This window comes from Aristolochia californica, unplaced genomic scaffold, assembly GCF_029961685.1.
Source record: "Aristolochia californica isolate CCGP_79_NKW_82.1479 unplaced genomic scaffold, dmAriCali1.0.hap1 SCAF_9, whole genome shotgun sequence".
Taxonomy (NCBI): Eukaryota; Viridiplantae; Streptophyta; class Magnoliopsida; order Piperales; family Aristolochiaceae; genus Aristolochia; species Aristolochia californica.
The window spans coordinates 6,251,232-6,260,117 of NW_027182290.1; the positions used below are offsets into that span (position 1 = coordinate 6,251,232).

Below are 8,886 nucleotides of genomic sequence, written 5' to 3' on the forward strand. Positions count from 1 at the left end.
TAGGTAAATACTTGTGTTTTCACTTTGAACCTTATTTTATTAGGATTCTTGCTAGATTTTGTGCTCCATGCTTTGTACTCATTACAAGTAAATATGAAGTCATATTAGTAGTGATTTGAAATTATTTGGGGCATTTGAAAGGGGATTCTAAAAGTATTGATTATCTGAGGTTGTTTTTCAAAATCCACAACATCTTTTAAGCTCTTGGTCTAAGGACTTTATCATTCGGATCATTGACAAGAGTGGTGAGCTCACTTGTTTATGACACCCAAGCTTAATAGATTTTAACTCCAAAGTGAGAAAACATTGAAAGTAAATTAACAATCTAAAATATAATTATAAACCAAGACTGGTTCTCTGGAGCTAGCTTAATAGGTCCTGGTTGTTCTGAACCGTTCTCTGGACTAATCACCGAGCTGGTCACATGCAGCGACTAGTTGGTATGACTCCCTTCATTCACAGAGGTAGCTTGCTTTGTTTGAAATAACAAATTCAAACTCTTAACCTATGGACCACGACAAAAAGAGAGCTAGATCATATAAGCATGAAATTTCCCCTGGCATGGCAAATGGTAGAACCTTCGCTAGATAAGAAAGCAGTAAAGTGCAAGCAACTGTTTCCTATAAATGTAACTATATCAAGGAGTCATCTCTAAGTGGACTCGGCATTCAAAATAATCACTGTCTCACAGCTCTGATATGATTAAGAGCAGTTCTGCTAAGACCTGGGTCAGGGGATCAAATTTTCAAGTACAAAGACAATGGCTCCAAGGATTTGAATGACATGAGGGTGGAGCCAACCAAAAACCTCACATGCCAAACTAATGCTGCTGCCTAATGGTGCCTGCATTAGGGTAGATTTGAACACCAATCTCTTTGAGCTAGATTTTTATTTTTCATATCTGTTCGAATTGAGAAGTTACAAATAACAAACTTGTTAAAAATTAATGAGTCTGAAGCTTTGTACAGGAAATGAGCATACACGCCATGAACCAAATACCCAGACATGAATAATGATATCAATCAAATCCCCTTTGCTACAGAATTCTCTTATAAACACGCTGCAGCTGACACCATGGAACACTGACTTAGGTCTTCAAGGAATTTGTCCATACAGTTGCTAAAGATCAGTTTCTCATCCCATATCCCCATCAGTAGTTAAAAAGCCTACTTGGACTTGTACACCAACTACTGGCATGATTTTACAATTTCATTTTCTTTGTCGGAGCATGTAGTTTATGAGTTGTTTTTTTTTTTTTTTTTAAATGCAATAATAACTTCCAATCAAAAACAGAGATTAAGACCTAGCCTAGCTATAAACGTGAGAAATATGGGTTGACACTGACATCATTTCATAAAAAAAAGTGATGACTTTTTGGCACAATGGAACAACGAATTTCTGCTCTAACATGGCATGCATAACCCTCTGACCTATACTCCATACTCCTTTTGAGCATCACCATCTCTTCTTGACATGTGTCATCACTCAGGTGGCCTCAACTGAAGTGAGATTACTTCAAAACAATCACTTCCTAATCTGCAAAGCCAGGGTTCAGAGGAGTCAGTAGGAGGCACTTTCCTGTCATTGAACAGATTTTTGCATACGTTGTACAGAAGAAAGGCTACCTAACTTGAGTTATGAGTATGAATAATATTTTTCTTCTCAGGAGAAAAGAATAAAAAACAACTCAAATTTAAAGTCCAACTCTGAAATTTTTGGATACATCATTCTTTCTTGAGCTGTATGGGGAGAAAACCTCCTGTATGTTTTTCTAAGGGTGGTGTGTGTGTGTGGCAATTCTCATATATATCTATGCCAGGGTTCAGAGAAGTCAGTAAGAGGCACTTTCCTTTTATAATCTGTTTCTACTAATTTGATTTGTCTCTTAATATAATTTTTGGTTCCCAAATGATTCGTTTCACCTCTTTTTCTAAGTTGATAGAATTTTGCATTTGCTTTATTACTTTGTCTTTTAAAAAAGACTTTTCCATTGATTGCTAAAAAAAACGAAAGATTTATTTCCCATGAAGTCACAAATTTTCCATTGGTCAGGATTGAGTTTTATTTGTGAATGATTATAGGGAGTTTCTTTAAATACATTTCTTGATTAACCTATTTTTCTTCTTTAATTTTGCCTTTCTTCTTTTAGTGTTGATTTAAACACACACTTAGACTACCCTCAACCCTTCCGAGTCTCAAAAAAATAAAAAACTGCTTCATAAAACCATGATATTTCTTTATTATTGGAATTTCATAATCTTTGTCATATATTTAGAACTTTTTTTTTACTTTGGTGCCTAGTTCTTACAATGTTCTTAGGTTGTTCTACATGGGAAAAAATGAGTCATATTTCCAATTTTAGTTTCATTGCTGTTTGAAGTCATCTCTATCCTTACTGTTGATTCCAAGTTTCTCATTTTTTTTTCCACTTTGTTTTACTATTCAGAGGGAGAATAAAGAGCATAAGAACCAGGGAGGGTTAGTGCACTTGGTAAGTAGATGACCTAGGGAAAGTGAAAGTGAATTATAAGGTGATCTACTTTCACTAGGGAAAACACTTTTTTGCGTTAGTGTGTGCAATGGAAAGCGCAGTGGAAAGTGCAAGGAGAAGAGAGACAAGCACGGGGCGAGTGAGAACAGGAAGATATGGATTGCATGAGAGAAAGCGATTTCGTTAAGGGCGGGGAGGAATTTCACTTTCATAAGAACGAGCAAAAGTGAATTTGCTAGGAAATTCACTTTCCACCCTAAGTATTCCTTATGCACTAACAAGTGTGCATCACTTCCAATAGTAAAAGTACTTTCACCATCAACATTCCCTGTGCATTAACTGGACCCCAGAGAATCATGCTAGAATCTGATCATCGGTTAATTAAGAGAAAATTGTAAAATAAGGGGTTAACATGGTTCTTTCAAAGCTTTTCCAGAAACTTCTCCAAACCTCAATCTATTTCTTTTGGAAATAGAAAAGAATAACAGTGATAAGAGTCATAAGTACGTCAAAACCTTAATATTCAACTACAAAGTGGTTCATAAATATCTTTGTTTGCCTTTTTAGGCATTAACACCACAAAAGAGTTGAGTTCAGAAATATTAATCCTTCAAGTGCAGCACAGCGATCGTAACCAAATTTCTTGGGAGAGCTCAATAGATCTTTGTTTCGATTATTTAGGACAAGCTCAAAAGTGAGAATAGACAAAAGATACCATGATCAAATGGATAATTCTTAATCGAACTTTGGCGGAAACAAATGTTATGATGTGAATCCCTAAATTTAAAATCGAAGTAAAAAACAGGCATAAGACAGCAAAATAGCGAGTAGGTGGATAGCAAATAATACATGATGCACAGGGAAAACCATGGGATAAAGTGTTGGTGCTATCATTCACATCCAGAGGAAGAAAAATATGCTCGCTCACCTCTATCAAAACGAGTTCATGAATCTGGTAAATTCTCGGAATGTTGCTGCACACCTTCCTTTTTCCTGAGCTCAAGTTCGTACTGATGTAATCTCTCTTTCATTTTCTCTTTGTAACTGATTTCAACTTTGTGCATTACATAGAAGCCCAGGATCCCTCCAAGTATGGTGCCGGTCATAACCCTGAAATTCGTCCATATCGGTGACCTCTTCATATCGTCTCTCTCTCTCAAGTCTCGCCGCCGCTTTTTCCTGGTTTCCCCGTTTCTCAGGCCTCTTCCTGGTCCAATATTTAATCTTCAAGGACCCCGCTCCCCGTGACGCCAACGATCGAACTCCTGAGACCCACCCTGGTGTCTCGCCCTTACGGATGTTACATGCACCATGAAAAATTTTAAAAGAGAAATTAAGTAAATTATTTAAATAAAAGTTAAAAATAGAAATAATATTATAAAATAACATATTTATAAAAATTATAAACCTAAATAAATTTATTATAATACATTGAGATATAACATTGAAAACTTTAATAAAAGTAAATCATTGTAGAAATGAATTTAGATATATCTAGGAAAGATAGATGTAATTTTTGTTTTAGTCACTTATCTAGTCTTAAGACCATTCCCGTCGAAGATGTAATTTAATTCAATCTAAAAATAAAGAGGAGAAGGATTTGTCTAACATGGCCATGATATATTATCCAATTGATTTTCTTAACTCATCCTTTGTAGAGGTTGAGGTAATATCACAATACCTAGATGGATCGTAAATATCACTATACCCGGTGATCATAAATATAGGTTCTTCATTTGGATTATATAGATTTGTTGGAGAATGAAAGTAGATTAGAAGGTGGTCCACGACCCACCTAGTAGGTGTTGATGTTCAGGACTCTTTGTATTTAGTTTATGGAGAAAAAGAGAGAGAGACTCATACTAGGAAGAAATTTTTTTTTATGGATTTGTGTCCTAACCCTCCACCCACTGAAGCTCAATTTATAGATTAATAAGATTAAAATATTATAATAATACCCCTAAAACTTAAATTAATTACATCAATACTATTTTTATGAGATGACTCTTTATTTACCACAATGCCATCATTGTGTGGACCTTTGGCTCTCTTAGGTCTATGGGCCTTGAGCCCATTCTCTACCTCTCTTGGATGTGTGAGCCTCTTTTGGTTTTGTGAGTTTGAATTCATCTTCCATACACTTGAACTTGTGGGCCTTCCTTGGTCGTGTGGGCTAGGGCCCATCTTCCAAAGTTCCCTTCAAGTTGGGGGTGAGAGAACTTGATGAACGCTCAACTTGCTGCAAATGGTGTATAAGATACTCCCATATAAAATGAGAATCTATCATATCTTCCAACACTTCCCCTCAAACTGATGGTCTCTTTGTTTTTTACTTAAAGACCCAACAAGCATAATATAAGAGAGTAAAATCACTCTAAGACAAAAATTTATACTCCAGTAAAATGGTCATAGTCAAAAAATATTTTTCATTCAATTTCACAAGCGGAAGAGTAACCCTATTGTGCCACTTTCTTAGGGTAGCTAAGAAAACACCTTTTGGGTGAATAATAGACTTGACCGACGCTGAATGTTGGATACACTCCTATCCACTGTAAGTAGTAGGGTCTATAGGCATTGCTAAGAAGTGAAGTAATAAGCTCCACCATCACAGTGTCTCAACATCGGGCATCAACTCAAATGGTAGGAGAAAAACTACCAAATAAGGGGGATAAAGGGGTAATCACTAGAAGATAAATATTTTAGGGCCACCATATTCATTCTTCTTCATCAGGATAACTAATGCTGACAATAGTCAACAATTGAGAAGTCCTTCAATAATAATGTCTCAACCAAAGAGACACAATAGTAGTAGCTAAAATGGGTCTGGGCCCAAATAATACATACCAAATAATGAAAATCCTTCAAAAGAACCCATAAAATAATCAGTAGATAGTTCATCACAAAATAAAGAAGGTGCACCAAATAATATGTTGGATCCAAGTAATAAGCTACCAATACTTCAAAATAATAATCCAATCGGAGACAGGGGACTGAGTCCAGCTGAGTCAGGTATTAGACCAATATAGCTGAGTCACAGGAGAAATAAGTATAGAACTTGGGACCCAAACACGTATAACCAAGGCAGAAAGCAAGTGAGCTGAGTCAAGTTTATCGGAACGAGTTGACCTAGTCGAGTTGACCCTGACCAAGTTGACTTAGTCAAAGTTGGTATGATGTTTAATTCTGTCATGAACATAACTAGTAAGTATCCTCGTGTTGCTTGGTCGCTTGGTTAACCCAACTGATTAAAATCATGAATCGACTGATTAAATTCCCCCTCCTAGAACCATGGTAATAACCACACATCTCGTCTCTCCGAACGAGTAGAACCAAAAACAGAGCCATCTTTTCTGGCGAGGATGGCTTCCAAACAGAGCGGGACATCAGGCTGATCGAAGAGACAATGTCTTCGGACGACAATTATGGTAAGATATCTAGGATACAAAACATCAACAAAGATACAATCTTATGAAAACAGTAACATACCATGTAGAAGTTAGAACCCCATGAGAAGGACTCTAGTTTAATGTGGAAGAAGAAGGAGAGAAGAGAGATAAGAGGGAGAAAGGAGAAGGACGTTAGAGAGGAGAGTTTGGATTAAGGGAAGAAGAGAATGAGTCAAGGGAGAAGAGAAGGTGGTTGGATGATTTCTCAAAGAGAGGAGAAGGCTTGAATGCCTTACCTCTTAGCCAATGCTCTGATTTATACAAAACCCTTAGGGTTACAACTCAATAGATTAAAAGATATAATAAGACAACGTATTTACATCTTCATGCCATCCTTATGGAACATACCATAAATAACCATTTTACCACTCCTTTGACTTATGGACTTCTAGCCTTGAGCTTGTGGGCTTGAGCCCATCTTCCAACACTCCCCCTCAAGCTGGAGGAGAAAATACATCATACATACACAGATTGCCACCTATATAAGATAGAAATTTGGATGTAACCGGTTTGGTGAGGATATCAACTACTTGCTCTTGAGATGAAACATATTTAAGAGAAATTATTCCTGCTTGAAACTTTTCCCGTATAAAATGACAATCCACTTCTATATGTTTAGTTCTTTCATGGAAGACTGGATTTGACGTAATGTGAATAGCTGCTTGATTATCACAATGTAGGCCCAAGGAGCGTTCTTTATAAAATCCCAATTCGGTAAGAAGAATATTTATCTATAAAAAGTTCACTTACATTGTGGCCCATAGCTCAATATTCTGCTTCAGCACTAGATCTTGTAGCCACGTTTTACTTTTTGCTTTTCCATATAACCAACTCCCCCTCCCCTCCCAACAAGGGTACAATACTCAGACGTAGATTTTCTATCTGTTAAGAAATAGTCCCACATGGATTAGTGGATACAAAGATCTTGAATTTATTAGCAGGGAGAAAAAAGTTTCCTAAATGGCTAGTCATTTTGGGATAGGGCCTTCGACTCATGGTATCAGAGCAAGCCACTCAGTATGTGGCCTCCACCTAAATTATCAACTTGTAGAGCCACAAAAGAGAGCGGGCCTACACGTGAGGGGGAGTGTTAAGAAATAGTCCCACATGGATTAGTCAATACAAAGATCTTGAGATTATTAGCTGGGAGAAAAGGTTTCCTAAGTGGCTAGTCATTTTGGGATAGGGCCTTCGACCCAATTTAACACTATCATCAGGTGATCCAGCCCAATCTGCATTTGAGAAGTCTTCTATATTGAAATGCCCATGTTTTTTATATAGCAATCCTCTTCTTGGAGCACCTTTAAAGTATCGTAGTATTCTCTCCAAAGCTTGCCAGCGAGTAATTTGTGGTTTGTGCATGAATTGACTTACCACGCTCACAACATATGATATATCTGGCCTGGTTACTGTGAGATAGATCAATTTTTCCACTAGTCTTTAATATTTGCCAGTGTCAACATCTTCTCCAGTTGTAGCACACATTTTTTCATTCGAATCAATCGGTGTATCAACTGGTCAACAATCCTTCATTCCTATTTCTTCAAGAAGATCCAAGACGTATTTTCTTTGAGACAATACTATCCCATGTTTTGACTGAAGGATTTCTATACCCAGAAAATATTTGAGTTTACCCAAATCTTTAGTTTGGAACTCTTGACATATCATATTCATCACTTCTTATATACTATGAGCATCACTCCCAGTCAAGATAATATCATCAACATACATGACTAATAATATCTTCCCTTTGATAGTATGAGCCAAATCGTAGAAGCGTTTGACTGAATTTATCAAACCAGGCCCGAGGGGACTGTTTAAGCCCATATAAAGATTTTTTTAACCGGCATACGGACTCCCCCTCAACCACATATCTTGGTGGTCGGACCATATAAATTTCTTCACGTATATCACCATTTAAAAATACATTTTTTACATCGAGTTGATATACCGGCCATGATGAGTTAGCAACAATAGATAGGATGATACGTACCGAATTCGGTTTTGCAACTGGAGTGAAAGTCTCTTCATAATCTATCCCATAGCACTAAGTATAAATTTTTGCAACTAGATGTGCTTTAAGGCGAGCAACAGACCCATCAGGGTTGTATTTCACAGAAAAAACCCATCTACAACCAATCGGTCTTTTCCCTTTTGGAAGTGATTCAAATGTCCAGGTTTGATTTTCATATAGTGCATGCATTTCTTCATCCATAGCCGCCTTCCATCCTGGATGCTTCAGGGCCTCCAGATAGGATTGTGGTATGGAAACAAACGAAAGAGAAGCAAGAAACTAAACACACTCAGAAGATGAGCGGTGAGAAGACATAAAATTGGCAATTGGATGAGACGTAGTACACGAACGGGTTGCCTTTGTAACGCAATAGGCTGAGTATCAAATTCAGGCCCAAACATAGGAGGAGGAGAAAGACTTACCTCAGGTTGATCTGACAACTCCATAGGTGAGGGGAAGGCCGGTGCTTCAGGGGGATGAGTAAGTGGACATGGAGTGGTAGGAGGAAATGTAAATCCTAGAGGAGCCTCATGTGAGAAGTAGAAGGAAGTGTCTTCAAAGAAAGTCACATCCCGAGATACCATCAACCTCTGAAGTGTAGGATTATAACAAATATATCCTTTATGAGTTCGAGAATACCCCAAAAAAATACACTTCAGAAATCGAGGATCAAGTTTACTTTTATGTGGTGAAGTATCATGAACAAAACATGTACAACCAAATACTTTAAGAGGAAACAAAAATGGATCTTCACCATGAAACAAAACAGAATACGAACTTTGATTTCTAAGCACTGATGAAGGTAGCCTATTGATGAGAAAACATGTAGTAAGAATAGCATGAAGCCAATAAAAATAGGGTACCTTCATCAAGTAGAAGAGGCCCCAAGCAACTTCGAGGAGGTGACGATTCTTTCTTTCAGCAACACCATTTTG

General features: G+C 37.3%; 1 long non-coding RNA gene across 1 annotated transcript; it reads right to left on the reverse strand.

The window, feature by feature from the left end:
• Positions 1-1,067: 1,067 nt before the first annotated feature.
• Positions 1,068-3,683, reverse strand: LOC137942167 (uncharacterized). Its single transcript, XR_011110486.1, has 2 exons — positions 3,420-3,683; positions 1,068-1,536 (listed from the first exon to the last, which is right to left on the reverse strand). It is a non-coding gene; the product is annotated as an uncharacterized lncRNA (long non-coding RNA).
• Between the last annotated feature and the right edge of the window lie 5,203 nt (positions 3,684-8,886).